The sequence below is a fragment of the Arachis hypogaea genome, chromosome 1, assembly GCF_003086295.3.
Source record: "Arachis hypogaea cultivar Tifrunner chromosome 1, arahy.Tifrunner.gnm2.J5K5, whole genome shotgun sequence".
Lineage (NCBI taxonomy): Eukaryota > Viridiplantae > Streptophyta > Magnoliopsida > Fabales > Fabaceae > Arachis > Arachis hypogaea.
Genome location: NC_092036.1, coordinates 112,328,161 through 112,355,504, shown reverse-complemented (window position 1 = coordinate 112,355,504; position 27,344 = coordinate 112,328,161). Strand labels below are relative to the sequence as shown.

Genomic DNA, 27,344 nt, shown 5'->3' with positions numbered 1-27,344 from the left:
TTGTGGCCTCCCAACACCAAACTTAGAGTTTAACTGTGGGGGCTCTGTTTGGCTCTATTTTGAGAGAAGCTCTTCATGCTTCCTCTCTATGGTGACAGAGGGATTTCCTTGAGCCTTAAACACAAGGGATTCTTCATTCACTTGAATGATCAATTCTCCTCTGTCCATATCAATCATAGCCTTTGCTGTGGCTAGGAAGGGTCTGCCAAGGATGATGGATTCATCCATGCACTTCCCAGTCTCTAGGACTATGAAATCAGCAGGGATGTAATGGTCTTCAACTTTTACCAGAACATCCTCTACAAGTCCATAAGCTTGTTTTCTTGAATTGTCTGCCATCTCTAGTGAGTTTTTTGCAGCTTGCACCTCAAAGATTCCTAAATTCTCCATTACAGAGAGAGGCATGAGGTTTATGCTTGACCCTAGGTCACACAAGGCCTTCTTGAAGGTCATGGTGCCTATGGTGCAAGGTATTGAGAACTTCCCAGGATCTTGTCTCTTTTGAGGTAATCTCTGCCTAGACAAGTCATCCAGTTCTTTAGTGAGAAAAGGAGGTTCGTTCTCCCAAGTCTCATTACCAAATAACTTGTCATTTAACTTCATGATTGCTCCAAAGATGAAAATACAATAGTAAAAGGTCCTATTTGTAGAGAACTAGTAGCTAGGGTTTACAGAAATGAGTAAATGACATAAAAATCCACTTTCGGGCCCACTTGGTGTGTGCTTGGGCTGAGCATTGAAGCATTTTCGTGTAGAGACTCTTCTTGGAGTTAAACGCCAGCTTTTGTGCCAATTTGGGCGTTTAACTCCCATTCTTGTGCCAGTTCCGGCGTTTTACGCCAGAATTCTTGAGCTGACTTGGAATGCTTGTTTGGGCCATCAAATCTCGGGCAAAGTATGAACTATTATATATTGCTGGAAAGCCCAGAATGTCTACTTTCCAATGCAGTTGAGAGCGCGCCAATTGAGCTTTTGTAGCTCCAGAAAATCCACTTCGAGTGCAGGGAGGTCAGAATCCAACAGCATCTGTAGTCCTTTTTAGCCTCTGAATCAGATTTTTGCTCAGGTCCCTCAATTTCAGCCAGAAAATACCTGAAATCACAGAAAAACACACAAACTCATAGTAAAGTCCAGAAAATAGAATTTTAACTAAAAACTAATAAAAATATAATAAAAACTAACTAAAACATACTAAAAACATACTAAAAACAATGCAAAAAAGCGTATAAATTATCCGCTCATCACACGTCAATGTGTGCGTACGCACACATGATCATTTTTTTTGCTGAAAAAATTGCTTTTTGTGTGCACGCACTATCTTGTGCGTACGCACACTCTATAACACCCTTCCTGTCAGGAGCGGCCGCACACCCTTTTGCATCTGCATCCCCTGTATTTTCACCTGTTGTGTGTATGCACGAACCTGTGTGCGTACGCACCGGCATCGATCTAGGCAGCAATTTGAAAGAAACCCAGTCACACCAGAACCCCCCCAAACCCTTTTTCTTCTTCGTCTGATGCCACAACCCACTGCAGCTGCTGTGCCGCCGCCACCCTCCTCTTCTTCCTTCTTTTTTCTTCTTCTTTTTTTTCTTCTTCTTCTCTCTTTCCTCTTCACGGGCATGCTTCCCCTATTCTCTTTGTATTGCCAGTTCTGCCTTCGGCAAAACTCTATCGCCGTGAGCCTCACAGTGGCTGTCACAAGTGCCACTGCTACATCTTCTTCTCCTCCATTCTTCAACTCTTCATTTTCAGGTTTTACTTTTATTTGATTTGTTTATTTGCTTGCTTAATTTTTGTTTTATTTATTTAATTTGGTAATCTAGCTTAGGTTTTGGCTTAATTAGTTGTTGTTGAATTGCAAGTGTTCAATTTTTTATTTATGGGTTGTTGATGCTTGAATTTTGGCTTGAAATTGTTAAATTTGTGCACTGCATACTATGTGTTTGATATAATGCCTGAATGAACTTTTGGATTAACGCATGTGTTATAGCTACCATATATGTTAGATTAAATCCTTGTTTGGCATTCAATTCAAGAATGGTGCACTATTGCATGATTATGATGCTATTTTGGATTGAAATTTCAATAATGTACTTGTTTATAGCTTTCAGTTGTGAGCACCAAATTCATATGAAAAGTGACATTTGATTTTGTATTTGGTGAAATTTTTAATAAGTATATATTAAATTTAGTGAATTGAATTGAATTGCTTGTTCATCATGGTTTTGAAATCAATATAATAACATAACAAGGTACTTATTTCTTGTCAATGACTCAATGCTTTGCATTTGTTTGAGTTGACTCGACTTGATTCTTATCAAGCTTGTCATTTTCTAACAAGCACCTTCTCTATGTGATTATTTCAATATTCTTGAGAATGAATGAGTAATTTTATTTTCATCATTGAATTGGTTATTGTTTGTTGTGCTATTTTATATCAATCTTGTGCTCCCACTTGCACAATTTCAATATCCAATATCTCTTAAATTCAATTCACTCTTGTTGTAATTGCCTAAGCTTGCTTGTGTTTAATTGATGCTCATCAATTGCTTGCATCTTAAGCCGTTTAATTGAAAAACTCATGCTTACTTTTTGATAGTATGGTTGCCATTTTAATCGGCCAATGTCTGTTCTAGCCATGTACATTTAGAATATACACATTGTATTTTATCATGCCACATAACTATGAACTCTTCCTCAATTCATGTTTACTTGTTTTAAACTGCAGCACGAGCCCCCACGTCTACCAGCTGAAGGTGGAGGAACCTAAAGCTTCATTCTCCCTAGATCATGTTCATGCACGAAGGACCGTGCAACGCTTAAGTGTGGGGGAGGATTCGCAATTTTTGGGGCATAAATTTTCTTTTTTGAACACTTTGCACTTTACTTTTGTTTTCTTTTTATTATATTTCTTGTAGATATTTAGAGTACTTTTGACTATTGCATTGCATTTTCTTCTGGTACATATATCATAGATTATTCATAGTTTATTTCTAGCTATTGCATTTGGCATTTTTGCTTTTGCATGGTATATAGTTTATAGATAGAAGTTATGATTGGATGTTGTGAATAGTATAGTGCCTAGTTCAATTTTGTCCTAACTGTTCATGATGATTTTTGGATAGTGAAAATTAGGAAAAGAACTAGGAATTTTTGAAATTGCATCCATCACATCATACATTCATATATAGGAAATAATTTTGGTGAAAACAACAACAAAAATTCCAAGAGATCTCTTTTAGGGCATACCATTGATTTGATTCGGAAATTATTTTTAAGACTTGCATGAATGATTCTTGTGGAACATAGAAGAGAGATAGAACAAACAACCTTGTCAGTTGTTGAGCTTATAATGTGTGGTTGTATATTTTGACTACTATCTTGTTCTTGTGTGCTGTACTCGTTCTATGATTGTGATCTTAGATTCGCTTGATTCTTTATTTTCGATGTTTGATATTTGAATGCATTTAGCATGATTGAGGCCATTTTTTGAATTAAACTACTCACCCATATAGTCGTACCCGTATATCTAGCTTTGTGAGCCAATTGTGAGCTTTTTAATCCCCTTTGGTTCTAATTATTGGCACATTACAACCCTAAGCGGAAAACCATGAATTACCTTGAATTGCACCTTCGATTAGCTTAGGTTGAGAAGTATGTTGCATTTAAGTGTGGGGGAATTTTGGAGGACTTTGGTAGAAAGAACAAAAGTATTTTGGGTATGCTTTGGAAAAATTTTGAAAATGGGTGCACATTCATGTGTCAATTTGCTTTAACCATATGCATTTGTTATAGAAAAAGAAAAATGAATAGGGAATGCATATGTGATTTGGATGAAAAGTTGCATGAATGTGTATAAAAAGAGAAAATGATGGAAGGTTAGGTTGCATTGTTGTTAGGGTAATATAGGTTGAGTTGGATACCTAAACTAATCAAGGATTCAATCTTTTAGTCCACTTAGCCATATTTATCCCACCTTAACCCTAACCCTATTATAACTCTAAGAAGTTCTCATAATATTTGCATTCATGCATCAAATGTTTGTTGATTGTTAGATGAAGAGAAAATCCTTGAAAGCATCATTAGAGGATACTTGAGTGATTAAACCCTTAGACACTAAGTGTTGAGAGTGTATACACATCCAGTGTGTAAGACCCAGAACTTTCGAAAAATATTACTATGAGTTAATTTCAATTTATATATTCATTAAAAATTTTACTTTTAGAAATTATTTTATTTAAAATAATTAAATCAAGTTTTGATAATTAAATTGAAAATTTTACTTAATCTTATAATTATTGAATAATTTTATATATTTAAATTATAAACTTAACAGTTGTAAAAGAATAAGAATTTCATACGATTTAGTTAAATAATTGAGATTTTGGAATTTAATACTCTAATTTTTATAAACAGAAAATAAATTATATTATTTCTAATTTTAAAATTAGAATATTTGATTAAAAGCTGATTAGTAAATTGATAATTAAGTAGTATTTTTAAAGTAATTTTAAGAGATCAAATTAGATTTTAATTCTTTTATAATATACTTTAATTTTATTAAAATTGACCAAACCCCAATTTACCCAAAATTCTTAATTTCACTTTTGTCCCAAATTAAACCCTAATTCCCAAATTAATCCCCAAAAACCCTAACCCCTTCTAACCTAACCCTAACCACCGCCAATGTTTCCCTTCTCTAACCAAACCCAGTAGCAGTAAAAAAGAAAGAAAGAAAGAAAGAAAGAAATAGTGAGGGTAGAGATGGGAGAACGGGAAAGCTGAGAAGAAGAGGGGGAAGGAAAGGGGACGGCGCCGGCGGGGCTAGGAGCCGCCGTCACCGTCGAGTCACTGAGAGAAAGAGAGAGAGGTTGTGACTGGAAGGAGAGAGAAAAGCCGCCTCGCGTCTTGCTGTCGCTACCGCCGTCGCCCTCATCCCGAGTCATCATCATCGCCGTCGCGGGGGAAGACCAGAAATTCTGGTAGCCGCCGTTAAATCAGAGTTGCGAAGAAAAAGAGCCCGCGGGTGAGAGAGCGAGCGTCGCACTAGCCACCCTCATCGATGTCCATGCATTGCCACTGCTGCTCCTGTCCACGATGCCAACTTCCACTACCGTCGCATCTCTCTTCACAGCCACCAACGAGAACGCACGCGAGGAGCAGACGCGCAAAAGGAGGACGACGGATGGAGAAGAAGGTGGCGCTACTTGCATTGTTGTGCCCAATCGTCGTCCGCGGAAGTGAGCGAACCTGTGGTTGAAGCTACAATTGATTTCGGGCCAAGAGAAAGGGTTCTTGTGACACATTTAGCTTATGGGTTCAACTTTTCGAGGTAGGAATTTTTCTTAAAATTTAATTTTATCTTAAAAAGTTGTTATAAATAGATATCGATGTGAAAAATATATTTCTGTGATTATATTTGTTTTATGGATGTGGCTGTTTGCTGTATTAAATTATTGATTGCTTCAGTGCTGTGTGGTTATTAATAAAAGAGTGATTTATAAAGTTATCTGACTTAATTTTATTAAATGTGGTTTTTTCTAGTCTTGGAGTTAGTTTGTTAATGTAATTGAGTCGGTTTTTAAAATGATTTTAAGATATGAAAATGAATGGATTTTTGGAAGCGGTTTGGTTTTAAATTAGTTTGATTTTATAAATTACTTAATATTGGAGCTGGTTTGATTTTGAAGAAAAGATTTATTATTGGGATTGATTTAATTTGAAAATGATTTGATATTAGAACTGGATTAATTTTGGAAAATGATTGAGACTTGGAAATGGTTGAGAAGGGTTTGAGAAATGTTTGGATGGGACCTGAAAAGGGTGGCAGTGTCCGAGTTTTAGAGGAGATGCTGCCGAAATTTTATAAAATTGGAAGTTTTGCTTAAAGTATTATCTAAAAAGATTTGTTTTTAAACATTATATGTTTTAAGATTGATTTATTTATTAAAGAAATATTTATGTTTTGAATTGGGATTGTTAATGAACGAAATGGAAAGAAAGATGATGAGGATTTTCTTTAAAATATGGTTTTTGAATGAATTTGGAAACGAAATATGGATTGATGAATGATGATGATGTTGAGAATGTTGAGATATGGATTGAGAATATTGAGATATGATCTTTGAATTATTCATATGGCTTATGAATTTGAATTATCTGAGACACAAATTTCCCTGGATAGACACAGTGGCTTGCCACCACTTGCTCCATGTTGAGATTCGATACTTGATGAGCGGATAATTTATATGCTTTAAGGCATTGTTTTTACATAATTTTTAGTATGTTTTCGTTAGTTTTTATTATATTTTTATTAGTTTTTATGTAAAATTCACATTTCTAGACTTTACTATGAGTTTTTGTGTTTTTCTGTGATTTCAGGTATTTTCTGGCTGAAATTGAGGGATCTGAACAAAAAGCTGATTCAGAGGCTGAAAAAAGACTGCAGATGCTGTTGGATTCTGACGCTCCTGTACGCGAAATAAATTTTCTGGAGCTACAGAAGCCCAATCGGCGTGCTCTCAATTGCATTGGAAAGTAGACATCTTGGGCTTTCCAGAAATGTATGATAGTTCATACTTTGCCCAAGATTTGATGGCCCAAACTGGCGTCTAAACGCCGGTCAGAGCCCTTTTCTAGCGTAAAACACCAGAACTAGCACCAAAGCTGGAGTAAAACGCCAGAACTGGCACCAAAGCTGGAGTAAAACACCAAAGAAAGCCTATGCACGTGAAAGCTTCAATGCTCAGCCCAAGCACACACCAAGTGGGCCCCGGAAGTGGATTTCTGCACTATCTACTTATTTCTGTAAACCCTAGTAACTAGTTTAGTATAAATAAGACTCTTTACTATTGTATTTATATCTTTAGATCATTTTTGAGACTATCTTTGGCTCACTTTTGATCTCTTGATCACGTTTTGGGGACTGGCCATTCGGCCATGCCTGGACCTTCATCACTTTTGTATTTTCAACGGTGGAGTTTCTACACTTCATAGATTAAGGTGTGGAGCTCTGCTGTTCCTCATGAATCAATGTAAAGTACTATTGTTTTTCTATTCAATTCACACTTATTCTTATTCTAAGATATTCACTCGTACTTTAACCTGATGGATGTGATGATCTGTGACACTCATCATCATCCTCCATTATGAGCGCGTGCCTGACAACCACTTCCGTTCTATCTGCGAGAGCTTGAGTGTGTATCTCTTGGGTTCCTGGTTCACGACGCATGATTGCCTCTCCTGACAACAAAGCCTTTCAATTCCATGAAATCAGAGTCTTCGTGGTATAAGCCAGAACCAATTGGCAGCATTCTTGAAGTCCAAAAAGTCGAAACCTTGTCTGTGGTATTCCGAGTAGGATCTAGGATGGGATGACTGTGATGAGCTTCAAACTCATGACTGTTGGGCACAGTGACAGTGCGCAAAAGGATCATTGGATCTTATTCCAACACAAGTGAGAACCGACAGATGATTAGCCCTACGTAACCCATAGCCAGACCATTTTCATTGAGAGGACGGATGGTAGCCATTGACAACGGTGATCCCCCAACATACAACTTGCCATGGAAGGGAGTATGAATGATTGGATGAAGACAATAGAAAAGCAGAAGTTCAGGAGCAACAAAGCATCTCCATACGCTTATCTGAAATTCCCACCTATGAATTGCATAAGTATCCCTATCTTATTTTATGTTTTATTTATCTTTTAATTATCTAAACTCTCATAACATTCTGAATCCGCCCGACTATACAGGATGACCATAGCTTGCTTCAAGCCGACAATCTCCATGGGATCGACCCTTACTCACGTAAGGTATTACTTGGACGACCCAGTGCACTTGCTGGTTAGTTGTATCGGAGTTGTGTATCACAATTCCGTGCACCAAGTTTTTGGCGCCGTTGCCGGGGATTGTTCGAGTTTGGACAACTGACGGTTCATCTTGTTACTTAGATTAGGTAATTTTCTTCTTGTTCTATTTTCAAAAATCTTTCAAAAAATTTATTTTTCTAATTTTCGAAAATTTTTCAAAAAAATATATTTAATAAAATCATAAAATAAAAAAAAATTTATGTTTCTTGTTTGAGTCTAGAGTCAAATTTTGAGTTTGGTGTCAATTGCATGTTTTTATTCTTCTAGCATTTTTCAAAAACTCATGCATATGTTCTTCTTGATTTTCAAGTTGTTCTTGATCATTGTCTTTGTTTGATCTTGTGATTTTCTTGTTTTGAGTCTTTTCTTGTTTTTCATATGCATTTTTAATTTGTTAGTGTCTAAGCATTAAAAATTTCTAAGTTTGGTGTCTTGCATGTGTTTCTTTTCTTAAAAATTTTTCAAAAATATGTTCTTGATGTTCATTATGATCTTCAAAGTGTTCTCGGTGTTCATCTTGACATTCAAAGTGTTCTTGCATGCATCATTGGTTTTGATCCAAAATTTTTATGTTTTGAGTCAATTTTTTTGTTTTTCTCTTTCCTCATTAAAATTCAAAAATAAAAAAAATTATCTTTTCCTTATTTCACTCATAAAATTCAAAATTTTGGGTTGACTTAGTCAAAGATTTTTAAAATTTAGTGGTTTCTAGTTAATCAAGTCAAAATTTCAATTTAAAAATTCTATCTTTTCAAATCTTTTTCAAAAATAAAATCTTTTTCATTTCTCTTCTTAATATTTTCGAAAAAAATTTTAAAAATTGATTTTCAAAATCTTTTTCTTAATTTTATTTGATATTTTTGAAAACCTTGCTAACAATTAAGGATTTGATTAAAAAATTTCAAGTTTGTTACTTTCTTGTTAAGAAATGTTCAATCTTTAAATTCTAGAATCATATCTTTTAGTTTCTTGTTAGTCAAGTCATCAACTTCAATTTTCAAAATCAAATCTTTTTAAATTTCTTTTTCAAATCTTTTTCAAAATAGATTTCAATCATATCTTTTTCAAAACTTAATTTCAAAATCTTTTTCTAACTTATTATCTTTTCAAAATTTATTTTCAAATCTTTTTCAATCAACTACTTGAGTTTTTGTTTGATTTTAAAAGTTTACTAATTCTTATTTTTTTCAGAACCACCTAACTACTTTTCTCTCTCCAATTTTCGAAAACCACTAACAACTTTTTCAAAAATCTTTTTAATTAACTAATTGTTTTAAATGCTAATTTTATTTTATTCCTTTCTTAATTTTCGAATACTAACTAATATTTAAAATAAAAACAAAAATATTTTTCCTTTTATTTAATATTTGAATTCCCTTTCTCTCATATCTTTCTATTTATTTATTTATTTACTAACACTTCTTTCCTTCTTAAAAATTCAAACCCTCTCTCCCTCTCTGTGTTCGAATTCTCTTTATTCTCTCTCTACCTTATTCTTCTCTTCTTCTCTTCTTCTACTCACATAAAGGAATCTCTATACTGTGACATAGAGGATTCCTTTTCTTTTTTGTTTCCTTCTTTTTCACATGAGCAGGAACAAGGATAAAGATATTCTTGTTGAAGCCGATCCTGAACCTAAAAGGACTCTGAAGAGGAAGCTAAGAAAAGCTAAAGCACAACTCTCTGGAAAAGACCTGACAGAAATTTTTGAAAAAGAAGAAGACATGGCAGCCAAAAATAACAACAATGCCAGAGATGCAAGGAAGAGTCTTGGTGACTATGCTACACCAACTTCCAACTTCTATAGAAGAAGCATCTCAATTCCTGCCATTGGAGCAAACAACTTTGAGCTTAAGCCTCAATTAGTTTCTCTAATGTAGCAGAACTGCAAGTTTCATAGACTTCCATCAGAAGATCCTCATCAGTTCTTATCTGAATTCTTGCAAATCTGTGATACTGTTAAGACTAATAGGGTTGATCCCGAGGTCTACAGACTTATACTTTTCCCCTTTGCTGTAAGAGACAGAGCTAGGACATGGTTGGACTCACAACCTAGAGAAAGCATGAACTCTTGGGACAAGCTGGTCAATGCTTTCTTGACCAAATTCTTTCCACCTCAAAATATGAGTAAGCTCAGAATGGACATCCAAACCTTCAGACAGAAGAAAGGTGAATCTCTCTATGAAGCTTGGGAAAGATACAAACAATTAACCAAAAGGTGTCCTTTTGACATGTTTCCAGAATGGAGCACCATATGTATATTCTATGATGGTCTGTCTAAATTGTCAAAGATGTCATTAGATCATTCTGCTGGTGGATCCCTTCATCTGAAAACACCTGTAGAAGCCCAAGAACTCATTGAGATGGTTGCAAATAATAGTTTATGTACACTTTTGAAAGAAATTCTGTGAATAATGGGGTGACTCAGAAGAAAGGAGTTCTTGAGATTGATACTCTGAATGCCATATTGGCTCAGAACAAAATATTGACTCAGCAAGTCAATATGATTTCTCAGAATTTGACTGGATTGCAAGCTGCATCCGGCAGTGTTAAAGAAGCCTCCTCTGAAGGAGAAGCTTATGACCCTGAGAATCCTGCAATGGAAGAGGTGAATTACATGGGAGAATCCTATGAAAACACCTAAAATACTTCATGGAGGAATTATCCAAATCTTTCATGGAAGGATCAATAGAAGCCTCAACAGGGCTTCAATAATAATGGGAGAAATAGGTTTGGCAATAGCAAACTTTTTTCATCATCTTCTCAGCAACAGATAGAGAATTCTGAGCAGAGTCTCTATGGCTTAGCAAACATAGTCTCTGATCTATCTAAGGCCACTCTCAATTTCATGAATGAAACAAGGTCCTCCATCAAAAATTTGGAGGCACAAGTGGGCCAACTGAGTAAAAGAGTTATTGAAACTCCTCCTAGTACTCTCCCAAGTAATACAGAAGAGAATCCAAAGAGAGAGTGCAGGGCCATTAATATGACCAAAATGGCCGAACCTATAGAGGAGGAGGATGGCGTGATTTCCATTGAGGAAGACCTCAATGGACGTCCACTGACCAATAAGAAGTTCCCTAATGGGGAACCAAAGGAATCTGAGGTTCATACAGAGACCATAGAGATTCCACTGAACTTCTTATTACCATCAATGAGCTCTGAAGAATATTCTTCTTCTGAAGAAGATGAAGTTACTACTGAAGAGTAAATTGCTCAATATCTAGGAGTAATCATGAAGCTGAATGCCAAGTTATTTGGTAATGAGGCTTGGGAGGATGAACCTCCATTGCTCATCAATGAACTGAATACATGGATTCAGCAGACATTTCCTCAAAAGAAATCGGATCCCGGAAAGTTCTTATTACCTTGCACCATAGGCACCATGACCTTTGAAAAGGCTCTGTGTGACCTGAGGTCAGGTATCAACCTCATGCCACTATCTGTAATGGAGAAACTAGGGATCTTTGAGGTACAAGCTGTAAAAATCTCACTAGAGATGGCAGACAAATCAATGAAAAAGGCTTATGGACTTGTAGAGGATGTCCTAGTGAAGGTTGAAGGCCTTTACGTCCCTGCTGACTTCATAATCCTAGACATTGGGAAGGATGAAGATGAATCCATCATCCTTGGAAGACCCTTCCTAGCCACAGCAAGGACTGTGATTGATGTGGACAGAGGAGAGTTAGTCCTTCAATTGAATGAGGACTACCTTGTGTTTAAGGCTCAAGGATCTTCTTTCGTAAACATGAAGAAGAAGCATGAAAAGCTTATCTCAATAGAGAGTCAGACAGAACCCCCATACTCAAACTCTAGGTTTGGTGTTGGGAGGCCACAATCATGCTCTGAGCATCTGTGAAGCTCTGAAAAGAGCTCACTATTAATCTATTGACATTAAAGAAGCGCTTATTGGGAGGAAACCCAATTTTATTTTATTTATCTATGTTATTTTATGTTTTCTTTAGGATCATGATCATGTGGAGTTACAAAAACAACTACAAAAATTAAAGAAAAATAAAAAATAGCATTAAAAATGGCACACCCTGGAGGACGAGCTTACTGGCGTTTAAACGCGAGTAAGGATACCAAAATGGGCGTTAAACGCCCAGCCTGGCACCATTCTGGGCGTTTAAATGCCAGAAATGGGCAGTAGTCTGGCGTTTAAATGCCAGTAAAGGTATAAAAATGGGCGTTTAAACGCCCAGTCTGGCACATTTCTGGGCATTTAAACGCCAGAAAAGTGCAGTAGACTGGCATTTAAACGCCAGAAAAGGGCAGCAGCCTGGCGTTTAAATGCCAGAAAGGCACACATAGGGGCGTTTAATGCCAGCAAGGTGCAGAGATGCAAAATTCTTGACACCTCAGGATCTGCGGACCCCACAGGATCCCCACCTACCTCAACTCACTCTCTCTCCTCTTCACACATCTCCATAACACTATTCTCAAACCACTATTCACCTATCAAATCATACCCTCTTCCCCATAATTTCTTCACCACTCACATCCATCCACTCTTCTCCAAAAATCCCACCATCAAACCCCACCTACCTCACCATTCAAATTCAAACCATTTCCCTCCCAAAGCCACCCACTCCTATTCGGCCACCCACCCCTCTCTTTCCCTATATATAGCCCTCCTTACCACCTTCAATTTCACACATCTTAACCCACTAAAACCCCCCCCTTGGCCAAACCCTTCACACACTTCTATCTCCTCTGTTTCTTCTTCTTCTCCTCTTTTCTTTCTTCTTTTGCTTGAGGAAAAGCAAACCTTTTAAGCTTGATGTGGAAAAAGCCTTGCTTTTTTATTTTTCCATAATCATTAATGGCACCTAAGGCCAGAGAAACCTCTAGAAAGAGGAAAGGGAAGGCAGTGGCTTCCACCTCCGAGTCATGGGAGATGGAGAGATTCATCTCAAGAGCCTATCACTAAAAAGAGGATGGAGCAAACAAGAGAGCCCACTCATGGACCTCAACAAGAGCATGAGGAAGTCCTTCATCAAGAAATCCCTTAGATGCCCCAAGGGATGCATTTTCCTCCACACAACTATTGGGAGCAACTCAACACCTATTTAGGGGATTTAAGTTCCAACATGGAGCAAATAAGGATGGAGCACCAAGAGCACTCCATTATCCTCCATGAAATTAGAGAGGACCAAAGAGCCATGAGGGAGGAGCAACAAAGGCAAGGAAGAGATATTGAGGAGCTCAAGCACTCCATAAGATCTTCAAGAGGAAGAACTAGCCGCCATCACTAAGGTGGACCCGTTCTTTAATTTCCTTGTTCCTATTTTTTTGTTTTTCGATTTTTATGCTTTATATTTGACTATGTTTTAGCTTCATTACATGATCATTAGTGTCTAGTGTCTATGTCTTAAAACTATGAATAATTCCATGAATCCTTCACCTTCTTAAATGAAAAATGTTCCTAATTACAAAAGAACAAGAAGTACATGAATTTAAAATTTTATCTTGAAATTAGTTTAATTATTTTGATGTGGTGGCAATACTTTTTATTTTTTGAATGAATGCTTGAACTGTGCATATTTTTTATAGTGAAGTTTATGAATGTTAAATTTGTTGGCTCTTGAAAGAATGATGAAAAAAGAGAAATATTATTAATAATCTGAAAATTTATAAAATTGATTCTTGAAGCAAGAAAAAGCAGGGAATAACAAAGCTTGCAAAAAAAGGAAAAGTAAGCAGAAAAAGCCAATAGCCCTTAAAACCAAAAGGCAAGGGTAAAAGGGATCCAAGGCTTTGAGCATTAATGGATAGGAGGGCCCAAAGGAATAAAATCCTGGCCTAAGCGGCTAAATCAAGATGTCACTAACCATGTGCTTGTGTCATGAAGGTCCAAGTGAAAAGCTTAAGACTGAGTGGTTAAAGTCGTGATCCAAAGCAAAAAGAGTGTGCTTAAGAACTCTGGACACCTCTAACTGGGAACTCTAGCAAAGCTAAGTCACAATCTGAAAAGGTTCACCCAATTATGTGTCTGTGGCATTTATGTATCCGGTGGTAATACTGGAAAACAAAGTGCTTAGGGCCACGGCAAAGACTCATAAAGTAGCTGTGTTTAAGAATCAACATACTGAACTAGGAGAGTCAATAACACTATCTTAATTCTGAGTTCCTATAGATGCCAATCATTCTGAACTTCACAGGATAAAGTGAGATGCCGAAACTATTCAGAAGCAAAAAGCTACTAGCCCCGCTCATCTAATTTGAACTAAGCATTATTGATATTTTGGGATTTATAGTATATTCTCTTATTTTTATCTTATTTTATTTTTAGTTGTTTGGGGACAAGCAACAATTTAAGTTTGGTGTTGTGGTGAGGTGGATAATTTATATGCTTTTTGGCATTGTTTTTACATAGTTTTTAGTATGTTTTAGTTATTTTTTATTATATTTTTATTTGTTTTTATGCAAAATTCATATTTCTGGACTTTATTATGAGTTTGTGTATTTTTCTATGATTTCAGGTATTTTCTGGCTGAAATCGAGAGATCTGAGCAAAAAGTTGATTCAGAGGTTGAAAAAGGACTGCAGATGCTGTTGGATTCTGACCCTCCTGTACGCGAAATAAATTTTCTAGAGCTACAAAAGCCCAATTGGCGCGATCTCAATTGCGTTGGAAAGTAGACATCTTGGGCTTTCCAGAAATTTATAATAGTCTATACTTTACCCAAGATTTGATGGCCCAAACTGGCGTCTAAACGCCGGTCAGAGACCCTTTTCTGGTGTAAAATGCCAAAACTGGCACCAAAGCTGGAGTAAAACGCCAAGGAAAGCCTATGCACGTGAAAGCTTCAATGCTCAGCCCAAACACACACCAAGTGGGTCCCGGAAGTGGATTTCTATACTATCTACTTATTTCTGTAAGCCCTAGTAACTAGTTTAGTATAAATATGACTTTTTTCTATTGTATTTATATGTGTGGAGCTCTGTTGTTCCTCATGAATCAATGCAAAGTACTATTATTTTTCTATTCAATTCATGCTTATTCTTATTCTAAGATATTCACTCGTACTTCAACCTGATGGATGTGATGATCCGTGACACTCATCATCCTCCTCCCTTATGAACGCGTGCCTGACAACCACTTCTGTTCTATCTGCGAGAGCTTGAGTGTGTATCTCTTGGGTTCCTGGTTCACGATGCATGATTGCCTCTCCTGACAACAGAGCCTTTCAATTCCATGAAATCAGAGTCTTCGTGGTATAAGCTAGAACCAATTGGCAGCATTCTTGAGATCCGAAAAGTCTAAACCTTGTCTGTGGTATTCTGAGTAGGATCTAGGATAGGATGACTGTGATGAGCTTCAAACTCATGACTGTTGGGTACAGTGACAGTGCACAAAAAGATCATTGGATCTTATTCCAACACAAGTAAGAACCAACAGATGATTAGCCCTACGTAACCCGTAGTCGGACCATTTTCACTGAGAGGACGGACGGTAGCCATTGACAATAGTGATCCCTCAATATACAGCTTGCCATGGAAGGAAGTATGAATGATTGGATGAAGACAATAGGAAAGCAGAAGTTTAGGAGCAACAAAGCATCTCCATACGCTTATCTGAAATTCCCACCAATGAATTGCATAAGTATCCCTATCTTATTTTATGTTTTATTTATCTTTTAATTATCTAAACTCTCATAACATTCTGAATCCGCCCGACTGAGATTTACAGGATGACCATAGCTTGCTTCAAGCCGACAATCTCTGTGGGATCGACCCTTACTTACGTAAGATATTACTTGGACGACCCAATACACTTGCTGGTTAGTTGTATCAGAGTTGTGTATCACAATTTCGTGCACTAATACTCTGTTGACCCTACGTCGTAAGGGTAACCGGGCACATATAAATTCCCGGGAATGGTACTCCCATTGAGCAATTGATATTTGAATATAAGAAAAAACCATGCATAGACTCATGGGGATGCGCGACGGGGGATAGTCTAAGGTTTTCGGACTTGTCGGGTTGGCTGGATAACCGATAGATGAGCTCATTAGCCATAGGACACGCATGCATCATATGCATTTGTATGCTTTTTTAGGTTTGAATTCTGTTTTGGTTTGCTTAATTGTTAAAACTATTCTTAACTGCTACCTGAACCTGTGCTTTCCTTGTCTATCTTGCATGTGTTTGTCCTGATGTGCTACATTTGAGAATGAAATTTGGTGCTGAATTAATGATTGTGTTGATTGATTGCGTGGTTGGTTTCTGATTGAGATTTTCTTATAAGAAGAGAAATGTTTTAGATTTCTAAAAGGTTAAACATTGTTTCATTAAAAAGGTTTTGAACGATTAGCTATTGGTTTTTAAAAGGATTCATAAGGCAATGATAATCACTGAGCTTGAAAACAGTTTTCTTATTAAATATATTCTTATGACAATTCTGAAACTCCGTGGTGAGACCGTGTGGTTAGGTTCTCACCCCTCTACAGCTTTACCTTTTCAGGAACCGGATGAAGAAGCATTATGAAGAGTTATACTATGTTTGGTTTATATGTTGTTGTATTAATTAGATTATTTTCTTCCCTCGTCTTTGTTATTATAATTTTGTAAGAGGGATTGGAGTTGTATATTTTATATGTATATTATATTATAAGATATTATGTAAGAAATTTTGTACATGAATCTATGCCTGCTTGTTTGTTTTTTCTTAAGATAAAGTATTTATTTCCGATTTTTAAAGAAATCAGCGATACAGTATCGAGTCACAGGCTTCTATTTTAATATTAAGTATATAAAGTAGTCGTAATACTTCTTGCTATCAGAGTGGTGCAGCCGAAAGCATGACATTCTGGTAGTGAGGGTGTTACATTATGGTATCAGAGCGGTCATTTCTGTAGAGCCTGAGGAATGGACCGACTATGCTTCAATTGCATACTTTGAGAGTCTGTCATGTAGTAGGTCTTGTTTGAATAACGAGAATTAGAGCTTTATACACATGACGGTCTATTGATTAATTCCATTAGTCTTGCATTGCATAATTCCTGGTATTAAGTTTGGCCGGCTTAACACTAGTGAATTATGTATACGTAAGCACTAATGGGTTATCATAGATGATATGCGAGTCATAAATAACGCGAGTCGCGAGTTTTGGGAACGTTAGAAACTAAGTTCTAGATATTAGTTCCATTTCGACATATAATCTTTATTCGTGCTTGACGTTATCTTTTTCTTTATCAATTGTATTGGAATCTCTAGTTCTTGATTTCTTTCTTGGAATGTGTTTTGGATATTTTTCTACCATATCTTGTCATTCATATATATATCCTTGCTTGATTACGTTCCTAATTGTTACTTGAATCTTTAAGGAACATTCAACCTTGACACTGTTCATAAATTTGGTATTTGTTGATTTGATCTCGAATTAGTTTTGGTGCAATGCATAATCCTTGATTCTAAAATCATTTGAAATCTTAAGAGTCGCGATTCATAGTAAACTAATTATGTGATTTAGTTCTTCTGTTTCGTGTTCTACAACTATTGTGTGTCCTGCTCTGACTACAATCTTTGGTTTTGTGTTTCTTCATAAAAATGATAAAAACTGACCTTTTTTTGAAAAAATGTATCAATTCTAGTAGTTTTCTTCTACAACTCTTATCTTGGAATCTCTATTAAAAATAGTTCCATTTTGGTTCTTTTTCTATTTGATTCTGATTGTAACCATTATTTGAATTCTGAATACGACAACCTTTGATTTTATAAGTACTTTCCTACAAAAAATAAATAATTTCTTTATATAGTTACAACATGCTTCTATTTAAAAGTACTACTTAGTCTTTATTTATCTTTACAAGAATACCTTACCTTAGATTTTCTCATTTGAACATAATTTGATCCTTTTGCAATATTATTCGAATTTTTATGCATATATATATTTACTTAATTATGTATCTACGAACTCTTCAAACTTTCTAAAGCAAGATTTCTGCTTTCATTCCAGTTAATTTTCATTTAATAAACTTCACACAAATCATTTTAATTTGAATTTGATTTAGCATAACATAATATTTACCTTAGTTTTTTTTTTTGTTGAGAAATATTGAATTTATATACTTTCTTTAGAAAAAGATAAACCAATTCCCTTAGGATCAATTTGAAGTTGTTCTAAATTGCTGTACACTTTTTCCTATTATTGCCCATGCTGAAGCTCTTTGATTTAGAATTCCTTCTTAAGCTTTTGAATTAACTCCCTTTACACTACACTTCGTTGCTTATATACATCCTTGTCTGTTGATAATTTCACATATTCTTTCAAATCATTGCAAAGTACCATCCTTGTTCAACTGTGAACCTGAATATTCTCTTGATTTCTTGCAAATACCATTTGTATCGTTTGTAATCTTCTCAAGTTTAGTATTCCTTATGTATTAGTTTTTAAGGACGCGATTTGTGCGCACAGGAAGTGAATTTGGTAAGTGTACGAGGTTATAAGGAGTCGTAGAGTTTCGAGGTAATGCAAACATATACTTTGTTTAGTTTCCTCAATTGTTTATTTCATATCTTCTCTTTTTATTAGGTAAGATGATCTCCCTCTTAAGTTTATCTATTCCTTGTGGACCCTTCATTTGATTGCGTTCCTACACATTCCCTTGGATTCTGCAAACGATGTCCTTGACTCTGGTCACTTTCTTGTGAATCTTGCACTTTGATTCAACTTGAATTCAATTCTAATGAATGCACCGTTTTTTTCTCATCGTCTCCATTGAAGTTCCTTAATCTCTCCATAGGTCTGCTTCTTATTTGTAAACTACTATCTGAATCTTTAAGAACATCTATCCTTGTCATTATACTTCTCTTTATGAAATCTTATACTCTTTGACATAACATTGAAATTGTTTTGGTTATGATGCCGACCCTTGAATCTTTGAAAATGTAAAGTGCCCCTTTTTATTATATTGTATTTGCTTATGTGTTCTAAATTGTGCCTTTTAATTTGATGTGTCGTTCCTCCTTCTCTTTTCTTGGAATGTAATTTAAATTTCCTTACTTCGCCATTTGTACCTTACGCATATCTTGACTGTTTACACTTCTAACTATGTTAAAACTCTTGCAACACGGCTATTGATTCCATATTCCTCCACGAACTATGAAACCCCCGTGATCACTTGAAGTTGTTCCGCAGTAATGCATCACCATAGTCTTTAATCATTCCTTTTCTATGAAATCTCATACTTCTTCGATTCAGCTTGGATATGTTTAACTAATATGCTAATTTTCTTCTTATTTATCCTATTCAATTTCTTTGATCCAAGGATTATCCTTGAAGTTGTCAATTGATTTCTTCCAAGCAAACTTCATTACTTGAGCATCCTTGTTTACCTGCGATGGCATTTATTCTTTCAAATTCTTGCAAATGCGCTCCTTGTCGCTTTTCTTTCTTTTTTATGGTCTATTACACTTCTGAGTATACTTGAGATTAGTTTTGGTATCTCGTGCGACCGTTAGACTTAGTAACCAACACTTTAGTCCTTTAGAACACGTTTGGTGAATGCAAAAGGTGAAACTCATAAGTGTACGACATCACAGGAAGTTGTGAAACCTTATTTTACGTGAAAGAGTTCTGTTGATGTGGGACTTATGACCAGTAGTAAGGTTTGCGAAGTGTTTGACAAAGTCGAGAACCTTTGAATGGGTTACTTAATGAAGTACGGTTCAGAATGGTGGAGATAAGTTATGTTGAAGTTTGAATAGTTGAATCTTTGAAGTTGGTATGAGATTAGTATACGGACGTTAAGCACATTGTTTTAACTGCGTGATGGTGATAGAGCGGAGGATCTTGGTTATCTTTTGGAGTCTTTTGATTACTTTTGTTTAGTACTCTCACTTTTGTATTTATATTAGCCTTAGAGGCCAACTGTGAGAGAGATATGATGTATTCTGTTTTAACTTTTAAAAACTCTGTATGTCAGTTTATAACTAGTCAGCCTAAACTCTGCGGGCTAAGGATAGTTCTTTATGACTATTATACTCATATATCTATTTATGCTTTCTTATCTCGTATCTGTATCTTGTGCCTTAAGTTTGTAACTTCGTGTGAACGTTTCACGCTTATGTAACTCTATTTTGAGCTTATTCCTTCATCGAGCTTCTAGAACTGTTATCTCTTTCTATATATATATATATATATATATATATATATATATATATATATATATATATATATATATATATATATATATATATTAACTTTATCTCTTTCTAGAACTATTATCTCTATTTTAAACTTTAGAATTGTCGTGACCTTTAATTAACTTTTGCTTTATGGTATGAGGTAAGACTTAGGTTAACTAAGGTGTTACATAAATCTTTAATTCTGTCATTGTTCACATTAAACAATCGATTAGTTTATAAAATCTTGGTCGATATATTATATAGTATATTGGTTTCCTCTTCTATTCTTCTTATGTGATCAACAATCTTATATTTGTTCTATATTTGTCTTCAACTTCTGGGAATTTAATAGAGTTGCTTTCCAGGGTTAAGTTAAAAAGAGCATGATTCTCGGGCGGCCTTTCATAATCAGAATTCTCCTTTTGAACCAAATTCAGCCTATCAATTTGCACAAAAATGGGCTCTATTGCACACTGCTCACTGACGGTAGCTAAAAAAATCACACATTGAATTTATGGTTTACAATTACTTTTAATGAAGAAGCAAAATGTCAAAAAAGCTATATAAAATAAGCATAGAGTTAAAGAAGACATTGATATAAAAAAAATAAAAAGAGCTAATGATTGCTGAACTAAACAATCATAAAATATTGAGTTCTAAAATCTTCATTTTTCTAATTTCCACCTATTTTACTAGTAACTCTCACGAACCAAAAGAGTATAGCCTAAAAAAGAAAAAAAAATAGTGAAAGAGTGATAACACAAACCATAATCTCCAATTTGCGGACTTTGGGGTGGCTACATTAAGCGCAGATAGCAAAATTATTTTAAAAATTTTAAACATGCAAAATTATTTTTGAAATTCTAAAATTTATTTAAAAAATTCTAAAATTATTTTAAAATTTGTAAAAAAAAATATTTGAACCTAATAAAAAGAAATATAAAAAATCTAACAAAAAAGGATGTTAAAAATTATTTTAAAAATTTTAAAACCTATCAAAACGAGATATTTAAGTAATATTAGAAAAAAACATTCAAAATTTAAAAATAATATATCTAAAATAAAAAAATATCTAAAACCTAAAACAAAGAAACATCCAAAACATAAAAAAATATGTATTTTAAGTGATTTTTTGTTTTTAATTTTTATTTTTGAAATTTTTTTATCCTAGTTGACTCGAATTGACTAGACTATTAGTTGGTCTCCTAGACTTTTCATAAATAAATACAATGTCCATGCCCATAAAAAAATTCTAGTTGACTCAAATATTTTCACATAATCATTTTTAATAATAGAACAGATCAAATAATTATATTTGTGTTAAATTAAATCACAACAAATCAAGTTTTCAATTAATAAATCTAAATTTTTAATGTTGTCATTGTTCACATTAAATTATCCACCGAATAGATTCAAAGAATTTGAATTATATTCAAATACTTGAATCAATTTTCAAATAATATTTATATATTTTAGCAATTTATGTATTCTAATTATTTTATTTTTATTTCTCAACCTCTATTCAAAACTCAGTTTCATAAGGCCAAATAATATTTATTGAGGATTTTACAAATAATTCATTTAGAATAATGAAATGACTATTAACACTAATCTTTAATTTGCTATACTTTCTATCAATAATTCAAGGATTTGAATTCTCTAAAGTTTGAATTTCACTTTAGAGAGTAAAGTATGATCTTCTATCATTGAATAGTTTCTCTTTCATATTTATTCTTGGTCCTACCTATGAAATTAATGGTGAGAGATCACACTTTATTCTTTAAAGTGAAATTCAAACTTTAGAAGATCCAAATCCATAATTCTAAGCCTAAAAATATGCACTTCAAACTCCTAAAAATTTAAATAAATCAATGTATGTCACCTTCAAAATTTCTTTAATTTCATGCTCTTTATATTGTTTGCCATGTTCTATCTTTTTTATTCTTGACCAAAAGCAGAAAGAGTACAAAACCTACTATATAGTCGCGTAAAATTTTGTTTTCAACTCTTGGGATCATCTACTACACAGTAACCTCATCTCTTATATTTTTCTTATCTATTGTCATGAGAGTATGGATAAACCTCTACCTATATATTATTGTCATTTTAAATCCAAATGTACCATGATTCATTCTTTGCATTAGCTATTCTTATTCATGTGTCACACTTGTCGAACATGTTTTGCTCTCTATACTCTAAAATCAATATCTACAAATTTGTTGAATTTTTTCAAAATTCATTCTTAAAATTTGATAAACTATAACATCAAATCAAAATGATGAACATTATTTGCTAGTTATTTCTTTAGCACTTTTTTAATTTCAATTTATATATGAATTCATTCATCACACATAAACAAATTCCAAACATATCATTATAGCATTATAATTTTCATATCATCATGCTAATTTTTTTTCAGAATTATATTTATTTATTTATTTTTATTATCATTTATACAATTAGATGAGTCCAAGTCTCGAATGTAATTGAATTCTTTCAAAACTTATAATGAAATTTCCCGATAACACTATATTAATTCAATCTCTATTATTTATTTTATTATCAATACTTCATTCTTTCTTCCTACTACGTTTATAAATTTAAATGTATTTTTGCATGAACTTAAATTCAAAATTGAATTGTTCAAAAATAATCCTAATAGCTTTATGTCATTTGATTGATTATATATTCTTTATTCTCTAGCAATATATAACTATTTCACTATTAAATTTATTAAATTTTATGTTACTATTGATTTAATACAAAAGGTTAAGCAAAAATACATGCAAACATTCAAAATTTATTATTATTGCATGAGGAATATCCCTTGTCATATTGTAACAGCTAAAAAATACTGTTATCTTATTGCTTTATTATCAAATTAAAGCATGTCCTACAAAACAAAATTCAGATATTCACATTTGACATATATGACATTCATATATCTCATCTTCTTCTCTACAATTATCAACTTTCAAGGTATATTTTTCTACTTTGAACTCTTTTACTTTTACAATATATATTATTCAATATATATTGCAACTTTGTACATATTCATTTTCTCAATTTATCTCATTCATATCATATGAACTTCACTGTAAATTATAAATATGCAATAACTAATTGCTTTGAGCGAGAAATTCATCAATAAGCTGTTGTGGACCGGAAAAATTCTCAAGACAATTAACCATTATATCCTCGGATCACACAATCGATTCCGTCAATGGATATCTATTTCTGAACTTTTCAATTCACATACAATCAAATGCTAAAATTGTTCTTAAGCGAAAAAGTATCTCCATGCAACTATCTTGATTGAATAACTCTTACCACTCAATTATTTTTTGAATAAGTACCGACATAATAACCTGACTGAGCTTAGGGGCTCACCATATCATTATTCACTTATCTTTTAACCGAGTTATAACTTATTTTATTTTTCTAAGTTTAGCCTGGATCATATGATCGACATATTGGGGGCTGTGATTCGTCACCTCATAACTCGGCCTTAATTATCATTCATTATTTGCTTATAACTGACACCTTCATTACCGACTTAATGACCATCATTTCTATCTTAATGACCAAACAGTCATAACATCAATTCTATTCATCAGTTTTATGCCCATAAAAGAAATCTTCTATATCTAATCACAGGAATAACATATGATAAGTTCTATAAATTCTATTCATATCTTACATTCTATATTCATAGAATTATTATAAGGAGAACACATGATAAGTTCTACAAGTTCTATTTCATGTCTTACATTTTATATTCATAGAAATATTATAAGGACACACATGTGATAAGTTCTATTTCACGTCTAACATTCTATATTCATAGAATTATTATATGCCTCTTAAACACTTACTAACTTGAGTGTCGGAGTGTCTTTTGCAGGTATCCACCCACTGTGTTCTTTGACGTCTGAGTTATTCTCACTGCATTAAAGAAAAGACGTATTACAACAGCGCAAGAGATGAGCTATATCTCGGAAGTTCATCCAAACAAAAACACATAGCAACGCAAATCAGGCACTTAAATACATCATTGAATAACGTAGAAACTTAATACTTCTCCCGTGAACCCTAAACATTCCCGAACCAGTTGTCGCGCCATACCTGCATGAAAGGTTCGGACTAGCTAGCTGTTGTTCTTTGTTCCCTCTTCCGGTTTTAGTTTGAAGTACAAACTGGAACAGCTATATCATGTTTCATTCTTTTTTTCATCAAACACAACATTGTTGAAAATCATCTCATTCTTACCCTTTCACACAAACCAAATCACCGTAAGAAACTCTTTTTCTTACGCATACCCCTATCCAATTAAGCCTCAAAGCATTCTTTAGAGGAACCCAACCAAAGAAAAAGTAGTGTACCGTTTTCAATTCACCCGTACACAACACATAATTTGCATTCAAACTCGACAAAAAATATTTTAACAATCGTTTTTAATCATAGAATCAATCAAATAATTATATTTGTATTAAATTAAACTAGAACAAATCAAATCGAATAACTGTAAAATCTAAAAAATCAATTTTCAATTAATAAATTTAAATTTTTAATTCTGTTATTATTCACATTAAACAAACAGTTGCTTTATAAAATCTTAGTGCATATATTATACAGTTTCTTCTATTCTTCTTGCGTGATCAACAATCATACCTTTGTTCTATTTTTTTCTTTGGTTTCTAAGAATGTGAGGACCGTACATACAAGAAAGACAATGGAAGACATCTGAGTTTAATAAAAAGACTGTAATACTAAAAGATAGCCCATGTTCTATAATGTACTCAAAATTACAGTTTACTAGGCCGACAATTAGTTGTTTGTTTCAAAATTTGAAAAAAAAAATTTACAACTTAAATTTATTATATAACTGAAAAGGCTAAAATATAATTTTCTTAGACCTACATCATGAGGTTTCTGCTAAAAATCTGGAACTGAGATTGTTTGAGTTTTAGATTATTTTTTAAACAAAAAATTATACAGATATATCAAAAGTGAAGTATATTGCTTTGAAAAATCAAATCCAAACACACTAAAATTTCCAATCTAGATAAACCTGTGACCAGAGTAGCTAGCATAAATATAATTCAAAACTTCAAATTTCACTATATACAAAAGTTCAATAAAAATAATATCTTTTTAAGTTTATAAAAAACAAATTTTCAGTAAATCAAATATGATTTCCAGTCAAACTTAGATCACTTTAACAACCACATAATCGAAATACCTTAATTTTGACTTTTGGGTCAATTTTCGGTTTTCCAAAAGAATATAGAATTTTAAGCTATTCTTCTTAAAACATTATTTTCTTTTATTAGAAAAAAATATATCATATAATATCTTCGTTCTTCATATCTCTAGAATATCAAATATCTTGTATTAGTTTTGGAATTATATTTTATTGCATGATCGTTTCCTTTAGGATTTTGCAACTATTATATAGAATTACTGTTCCCTTGTAACACAACACAACATAAACATAATCATATTAGTGTATTTAATATTATTTCGTAGTCTTTGTTCTCTGCCTCTCTCCTTCCCTATTTGAAACCCTCAATGTCAACATCTTTGATCCATACACTAAATCTCACTAAAATCCATTGCCAATCAAGAATGCTACAGTCAACATCTTAAATGCATCTTTTGTAAATTCTGCATAATTAACAAATAATTAGTGAATAAATTAATTATTAATTTAAAAAATTAGAAAAATAAAATTTTATAGTTTAATATGGTAGAATTAATTAAAACATGAATTTTGATACTAATTTTAAAAAATTTAGTCTAAGATTGGATCGAACGGACCAAACTAGGCCAGTATTAAACCCAAGGCCCAATCCACTCAACCCAATACACTTAATGAAAACCCCTCCTTCTTCCTTCGTTTAGCAAGAACACTGAAACACATTTAGGGGTGAAGGTGCAAGAACAAACCCTTGCTCTTGATTCAATAACATAACTTTTGATCCGAAACTCCGATCACCACACCGTTTGCGGCCACATGACCAGCGAGACAAGCGAGGTACGACTAACAAAATGAGAAATGATGATTAAGAAAGTTAAGTGAGAAACTGTGAATGATAAATGAATAATTGATAACTGATGATTGTATAGGAGAATTGGTTGTTGACTGGGCCTTTGTGCCAATTGCTAATGCAAAAGTGTCCGCCTAACTGATAGCCTAAGATTACTAATGTAGGAATGTTCGCCTAACTAATAGCCCGTTTCTTACTATGATGCACATAGAAATGTGAGTAACATCATTGTGATTTGGCCTAATTGACACGGGTAACTGTGATGCTAAGGTATCCTAACTGACATGAGTTCATCCATGATGATACTAATGTGCCTAACTGACACAGTAAAGAAATCATATTCCGAGTTCGTTCCGAGTAACGTCGGGTTGTGGGTAGACAACCGACGCATGAGCTCATGACCTGCATAGGAAAGACATTCATCATACGCATTGTGCGAATTTCTTGAGTGTTTTTGTGTGTGGTGCTGAGTTATTTGTAAATTTTTTGTATTTGATTTATGTGTAAATTGTTTGTGTGTTTATATTGCATGTTTGCTTGTACTTGTTGGTTCATGTATACGTTAAAGACTAAGATAACCGAAAACTCATCACTAAAACTCAAAACCAAATGATGTGATTGGGATTTACTTAAATGAGTTAACTTACTAAGAACTAACTAAAGTCTTTAAAGTGAGTTTTAAAGAATTCTACAGATAATTCTTTTAAAGTTAAAAAGTAATTATTTGTAACTTATTTCTTTACTCTCATGGCATTCACTATCCCTACTGAGAACCTGCAAGGACGAAATTCTCACCCCCTTACAGGTTTTTTCTGTTCAGTGACAGGTTCAGAAATCCTTGGCGTGAGGCCGCGACCAAACTCTGGAGATTTATGTATATATGTATTCATACCCTTTGTATTTGGTTTAATCTTAGATTTTATTTTTCCTTCGTCATTTAGAGGGGTAGGACTTGTATTTGAGGATCTTTGAATAAGTCTATGTATATAATACTATGTGAATATATATATATATATATATATATATATATATATATATTTCTGATTAAATGGTTTAAAGTACAGACTCTTTGTTTTCTTGGTTAAAATTTCGGTTCGTATTCGTAAAGGCTCAATATTAAATAAAGATAGTATAAAATAAAAAAAAAGTTTAGAGGTAACTAATGCCTGAACTTTTAGTACGATCATGAGATGCTAAAAGTTAGGGTGTTATAGTATTTATAGAGTTAAATAGTTTGTTTCATTTTTATCGTGTATTTCCATATGTGATGTGCTTTGTTTTAT

At 33.7% G+C, this 27,344-nt stretch overlaps 1 non-coding gene across 1 annotated transcript; it reads right to left on the bottom strand.

Annotated features, from left to right (window-relative positions):
• Window positions 1-10,005: 10,005 nt before the first annotated feature.
• On the bottom strand, window positions 10,006-10,109 carry LOC112713215 (small nucleolar RNA R71). The gene has a single exon (XR_003158194.1). It is a non-coding gene; the product is annotated as a small nucleolar RNA R71 (small nucleolar RNA).
• Window positions 10,110-27,344: the final 17,235 nt, after the last annotated feature.